We start from the raw sequence: 7,484 nt of genomic DNA, 5'->3' as shown, positions 1-7,484 counted from the left end.
TTTGAAACTGTCTCATTGCTATTTGTTTCTCAATAAAATTATGGAAATAAATGAACTAGATCTGGTGCAAAGCATAAAGTGCATGAAATCTCCGTGAATAGTAAATTTAAATTCAAAAAAAAAAAAAATACAAGAGAGGACTGTCTTCAAAGAAGGTCTGAAAGGAAAAAGGAAAGGGAAAATTCAATGTAAGAAAAGGGACAAAGTTCCAGTCATCCACTCAGTAAGCAACTTTAAGTGCCTACTACCTACAAGTCTCTGCACAAAGTTATCCTCCTAGTGTCCCCATCCTTGCTGGAGAGACTTTGAATAGAGCATCTTCAGAATACACATATGTGACCAACAAGTACAGTGGATGCCGTGAAGGAAGGGGAATGAATTATGAGTGTTTAACAAAGCCTCGCTGAAGACACTGAAGAAAAAACATGAAAGATGAATAGAAGCTTGCAAGCCAAGGGAGGGCAGTGGTATGAGAAGCACCACCAGGGAAGGGTGCAGCACGTATAAAGCCCTGAATTCCAAGCTATTGAGAGAAAGCTGGCAACAAGAGGAGGAGGAGATGGGCCTGAGCACACAGAATGTGGGGCTGTGCTCAGGGTGCCTTATCGTGTTTCAAGCACAATGGGAAGTCTCTAGGCTGGCAAAGGACAAGCTTCTCATGTAGAAAAGACCATACTGGCTGCTGTGCAGAGGCCAGATGAGGCTCAGGGGAGTGCAAAGCAGGGCTACCATGTCCCTCAGGTGATGAGGATGTGATGTAAACCTGCTGATTCTGGTGACGTCCTCAGTGGGTGTCAGGGTTGGGGAAGCAATGAGCAAGACTGAGAAGAGCAGGGCCCCTCAGTACCTTCCTGTTGGACCCACAGCTCCAGGGCCAGGAGCACTGGTGCAACCATGAGTCCCAGAAGGGGTGCTCCTGACATCTGGAGAAAGACTAGGGTGGCTCTGAGCACCTATTTTCCAAGCCTTCTCCTTCACAGAGGAGCCTCCCACTAAGAACTAAGTGACTATGCCAAGCACAGCTCCCTGGGGCAGAGCAAGGAGGTGAAGCTTCTGAGAGGAAAACATGAAGAGCAAAGAAGGCTATCAGCTGCTTTGGTGCCTTTGGCACCTCACCAAAGGTTGGAAGAAGGTATCCAGAGGCTGAAAAGCTCAACCTAGACCCAACCCAAATCCTAAACACTCTCTAAAACACAAATTCTGATATTGTCAGCAATATACAGACATTTCTAAATGTTGTCCTTATCTTATAGCAAACCAATTTCTCTAGAGAGGAGCAGTAGACACATGTTTCCTTATCAGATGCTTGAATTCAAAAACAGAGAGGAAGGGATGATTCAACCCACAGGAGGTCAAGCCACCCCTCGCACAGCCTTTGCAGCAGCTCCAACCCCTCTGTCACCCAAGCCCTCTTAGTGCTTCAGTGTCTGTTCTCACACCAGCCCCACCTCAGGGCTCCTGGTGCCATCATATCCCAACTGAAGATAATAACAGCTATAATTTACTGAGCATCTGTTGGGAGCCAGACCAACCTTTTAAATAAGGAGTGCTAGCCCAGAGGAGGGAACTGAGACTCAGAAAGGTTAAGCAACTTGGATGTTTCTTAGCTAGGATTAAATCACCAGATCTGTCTCACATCTCAGCTCACCATAATCTCTGCCAGGCCTCCTCCTGGGCCTCTTTGCACCTCTCAGGGTGCCCTCACCTAAGTCAGCCTGAGATGGGTGAGGAGGAAAGGCTAGTACTGTATTTTCTCTTCTGAAGCAAGCACAAGAATGATAGTTCTCTTGCCTGCTACTAGATAGACAGAAGGTCCTCTGCCATGTGCTGGGATGATGAGAGAGAGAGAGAGAGAGAGAGAGAGAGAGAGAGAGAGAGAGAGAGAGAGAGAGAGACTCAGAGATGGGAGCTAAGGATCAAAGTGCTGGACTGTGGAGGCCATTGGAATGCAGCTTTCAGAAAAGGAAGGCCTGGAACCACAAATTCAGACATGAGCTGGCTGTTCTCTTTCTTTCTCCATGCATCTTACTATACCACCTGTCTGCCCACTGTAACAAGGAGGTCCAATCCGGCATGGTCTCCTGCCCTCAGCCTCTTTTACGGCAGAGAAAGGCCATATAGCATGGTGGCTAATAACAAGGAACTGGAGTCAGGCTTCCAGGATTACACTTATGGGGAATCTGGGGCAATCCCTTCCTTTTTCTGAGCCTAAGTTTCCCCACCTACCAAATGGGGGTGACAATTGTAGAACCCATTGTGTAGGGCTCTTGAGGGAATAAAAAGGATACCATGGGTAGAGCCTAGTACACAGCAGTCTGGTGGCGGGCGTCCCATATTCCCCCAGAAGAGGCCTCACTCTTCTGCAAGAATGAAACTGATCAGGCCTGTTCTACCACGAAGTCTTTCAGGATGTGAGTGTGAGGTGTCCTCTTATGGGAGAATGGGGCTGAGCACCCCACTCATCTGACCAGCATGAGGGCCTTGCCGAGCCCTTCAAGAGCACCCTCTGTGTGCCACAGATATGAAAACAGTGTCTCAGACGGGAAGTGACCCGCCAAGGCTGCAGAGCCAGGAGCATCAGCTGGGAGCCAGGAATTGGATCCTGATCCAGGGCATGCTCCGCTGTTTCACAGTCTCTCCTTGGATCCTCCTGCATAGAATATGCCAGAGTATTGTACCATTTACTTACAAAGACCATGTTGTGGGCCAAAAACTACTCTCAACTGGATCCCCAAAGATCTCACAGTCTTCTGGGCACAAATCAGCGTGCCATCCTAGACAAACGATTCCATTACCAGGTAGACTCACCTCACCAAGGGCCTTTGATGAGCGCTCTTAGGGCCACAGAGGCAATAGCTGTCAACCCTGCTAGGGAGAAAGTGTCAAAAGCAAAAGCTAACAGAAGACCAGATACCTGAGTCAGGAATGCAAGTGTGGCCAGGAGGGGCTGTTTGGAGAGCTAGTTTGCATCAGGAGCAGTTCTCAAGACCTTGTGTGCCCATCAGCATGGATCTGGGAGCACCCTGACTGCTCTCCTGTATCCCCTTTGGCTGCTCTCCAGCAGAAGCTCCTAGCTCTTTTCCCAGCCTCCTAAAACTCACCAGATCAGGAGACACAATGTTCCCCAAAGGGCCCACTGCAGGCCACAGTAGTCTGGATGTGCTCAGCTCCTCCTAGTGGCCAGGAAAGCAAAGCAGACTCAGGCAGCTGTGGTCTCAGGTTTACTTGAAAGACTCACCTGTACCTTCCTCCAGCGCTGCTGCTGGGCCTGTACCGGGGCCTATGGAGCTACCTGTCCTGGTAACGTCAGGTTGGGCCATATCACTTTACCCTAAGGAGATTTCATCCCTGCTGATTCCAGGGTCTGTGCAGGGTTCCACTTACCCAGCTAATTCAGTTGCTTTCTTACTATCAACAACTATTACTGCTATTTTTTCAATGCCAAGTTGATTCCAGGCCACAGAAATAAAATAAAGAAAATGAATATTCTCCCTAGGACCTGCGTCTCATGGCAACACACACACTTCCCCAAGAAAGATAGCAGAGCCTGTCTCCTTCCTGAGAATATTCTCTCAGCTCTTTCCTGGCTAATAACACTTTCCTTGGGGAATGATCCAGCAGCCCAGAACTTCTACTCCAGAAAGCACAAATATTTCAGGATTATTTCAGGAACCAAATGACTCTGGGGTAACAATATACCTTCTTCCCCTGCACATGTAGGCCTGTGGAAATGATTAAAACCAATAGAGAGGCCATTACTTTTCTAGAACTCAGTATAGACTACCTCAATATATTCCAAAGTATCCCCAGAGATAGAAGAGTAAGATTAAATAATTTGAAGATAATTTCTTCCATGAAAAGAATAATGTTACTATCAAAATGAAAACCACTGTAATAAAACCAAATTATGCTGGGACCTCAGGAGCACGCTGCCTCTCTTCTTCATTTCCAGACAGCAGTTCTGCAAAAACAGCACTGGCACCTTCAATACAGAGTTTATGTGGGAGTTGGCACCCAGGAATAACCGACACCCCTGCTGCTGGGGCTGAGTTAGTTTGCCCCACAGATTAACAAAGAGCCTAGGTCTTATGAGCCAAACCTATGAACATACAAGAATTTGGTCCAGGGGCCAGGCCTAATATTGCATGCTAATATTAACTGCTAAAATCTAATATTAACAGAAAGAACATGGCCAACCCCCAAGGAAGTCAGAACCAACCTCTGGAACCCCAAGGAAATCAGAGGACCACTGCCACAAGCAACAGCAGCATGTCTTCCTCTTCCCCTGTTGAGTCCAGGGCTGCAGTTTCCTCACATGGTTTGGAGCCTGTGCAGGGAACACACAAGAGGCAAATCTCTATGTGGTAGGAGCCTGGCAGATGGAGAGCAGAGCAAGGCCTAGCCGGGACTGCTCAGGGAAGGCGGTCCATGAGGTGCCTGCAGAATCAATTCTTCCAGACCAAAGGCTAAGCAAAGCATTTGCAAGGTCCCTTCAAAGTTAGAGTGAAAGTAACTGCGCAGAACATGCCTTTAAGCAGCTACATAAAATTAAAATTTTGTTGTAGTACAATAAACTGAAAAGGCTAAAGGCTTTTTCCCCTCCTACTTAAGGGTATGTTTAAACACCTCTGACTTAAAACACAGGGGCACCTTTCCCCCTCCCCCCAACCCAGCATTGGGGATTGACTCCCTGGCTTCTCACACAGTAGACGAGACTCTAGCACTAAGCCATATCCCCAGCCCTTATATTGAAATAAATTAGGAAGCAGTGAGCAACACCTCTTCCTCCAAAAGGGCAAATATTAGTAGCCAAGGGCAAGCCCTCAAGTGACAAGCTTCCACACATCTTAAGATTTTACCAGCAGAGGAAACAAATAGGAGCACACAGTGTGTTTCTTACACCAAAGTCAAATTTAGTAATTCACTTGGACCTCAAAAGGGGAGGATTGGTTTTAAAACCTTCAACCAACAGGATGAAGAAGAGATTGTATGCATCGTCTAAAACTCCAGAAGGAATTGGCACCTACAGAGTCCAGTCCCAAAGGGGCTCTTGACTCACATGGTCCAGCGGCTGCAGGCCTCCACGAGCAGCCAGCTTCCTCCCCACCCTACATGTGACTCCTGATCCCAGGCCTAAGTCACCCTGTGCTCCCAGAGCCACGTTCAGGGCACAGCAGACAGGGGATGGTTCTCGGGAGACTCTGTGGACTCAGTGAGCAACGACTACATCTTCAGGTGTCAGACCTGGAGTCTGTTAGTGCAGCTTGACTTTGCAGCTATTGGCTCCCTGGACCACTCTTTTCCCGCCCTGTGGCTCATGTCCTGCTCTCCAGTAAGAACTGGCTGTAGGCACTAGTTCTCAGGCAACCACATCTGCCCCAGAAGTCCCTCATGCTCACATTGGCCCCTGTGCTGCAAGCCCCTTCCCTAAATGAGGAATAAGCAACCTTGGTAGACTACGGGAGGAAAACAGAGAGAACCTAAAATTGAGAAGGAAAAGCATGAAATTCATTTTGAGGAGGAAAAAAAAAGGCAGGAGAAAAGCAGGGAAAAAGGCAGAGGAATCCACAAGCCACAAAGACAGAAGCACCCCACTCATTAAGGAAGAGCTAAAAAGAGTATTATTTAAGGCTCTGAATAGTTGAGGTGTAGACCTGGATTTATATCCTAGCGCTCACTGTCTGCCATTTCCCAGCTGTACAATTGTGGACGAGTTAGGTCAGCACTCTGAGCCATTTGGCCATCAGTAGAGTGGGGCTGCTAATACCAGCACCTTAGGACACGTGGACAGTCAATGAGCTGCTACAAATACTGTCAGTAATGGAGGAAAGGACATGGTACACACACTTCCACTTCAAGCGCTGGAAATTGCTGAACTTGGCATCTCTAAATGAAAGAGGGGCCTCTGGTGTGCAAGTAAGGTATTTTCTTAAATTCTAAGAAAAAAAACCTGCTCTTAAATCCTTGAGAATCTGTTTTTTACACACAAGGGAATCATTTCTAAGATCTTAAATAAGAAGCTTTTTAAGGGGAAAAAAAGTGATCAGGAAGAACACAGACCGTTTGATATTAAGTTTCCCCACATCGCTCTGCTCGTGACAGTTCTTTTTAATTTTCAAACTAGAAAAATCACTAACTTCACACTATAATGGGCAGACATCAGTTGTTTTGCTGTTCAAAACAACTATGCCAGTTTCATGCACTTCTGACAAGGGTAGCGTATTTCTAATATTATGAATTTCTTCGCCAGCCCCCACATCCCTCACATCGGCAAAATAAATTATATTTGCCCCAGGCAAAGAAACACAAGGACAAGAGTTTAAAGCTGAGATGCAAAATCAGCTTCATCTCTCGTGCCAGCTCTGACTGATTGGCAGCCGCTGCCTGGTGCCCTTTCCTGCAGCCCTCGGTGAGCACCAGCATCATAATTGATTAGTGATCTCAGCATCAGCTTCAGCGTAGAGCACCAGAGGCTGTCCTGATATGCTTGCGAGGCAGCTAAATTCCAGTCAGTTCTCCAGATAATTAGGGAGAAGAGTAAAAATGACTACTTTCTGCTCAATAGCTAAGAAAGCAGGAGGAGGGTGACCTGGAGAGAGATCCTGCTGTCCGGAAGAGGGTCACCCAGTGATTGGTGTGCTCAGTAGGAAATGGAAAAACAGAGCCTGGGAAACTGGGCCACAGTGAGAAGCATCTTTAACAAATAACTACTGTGACATTAGGAACACTAAAGGGAACATGTCCTTGCACAGCACCAAATCCGGCAACAAGATGTGCAGAGAGAATAAAGAGCCATTAGCTGACAAAAGTCTCAAATCTGCCATTCTTACTTTTTAAAAAAAGACAAAATAAGATTGATGAAAAGTGAAGACACTTAGGTAGGCACAGGAGTCAGGTTCAATCCGATTGCTATGCCGGCCCCACCCCACAGGGCACGTTGAGATGGCAACTGAGACTGGGCATGGTGGTGTGCACCTGTAATTCCAGCGCTTGGGAGGCTGACAATAGGAGGATCACTACAGTCTGATCTCTGTAGTGAGACCCTATAGATCCTGTACCAAATAAATTTTTTTTAAAAAGTGAGCACAACCTCTCCTCCAAGCCTGATAAAAACTGATTTAATTTTGTTATTTTTTTTCCTTGGATGTCTTTTTTCCATTGATGGTCAGTTTAGTCCCATTGTGGTCAGAGAAGCTATTTTGTATGACTTCAGACCTTTTAAAGTTATTGAAATATCTTTTATGGCCCTGCATATGTTACAGACACATACATTGTGGAAGATAGCAAAAATTTCTATCAATCCTTCTCCTTAAACAGGTGGCATCTATTTCTCTATCCCTTGAGCCTGTATTGGACACGTGGTTTACTTGCTTTGGCCAATGGTACATTAGCAGCTATGACATAAACAAGGGCTTAAAAAACGTTTGCCCAATTGCCAGTCCTATGGATAACCCACTACTATTATGGACTACTGAACTATATTG

This window comes from Octodon degus, unplaced genomic scaffold (assembly GCF_000260255.1).
Source record: "Octodon degus isolate 3935 unplaced genomic scaffold, OctDeg1.0 scaffold00048, whole genome shotgun sequence".
Classification (NCBI taxonomy): Eukaryota; Metazoa; Chordata; class Mammalia; order Rodentia; family Octodontidae; genus Octodon; species Octodon degus.
The sequence above is the reverse complement of the archived record's forward strand: the minus strand, read 5'-3'. Positions refer to the sequence as shown.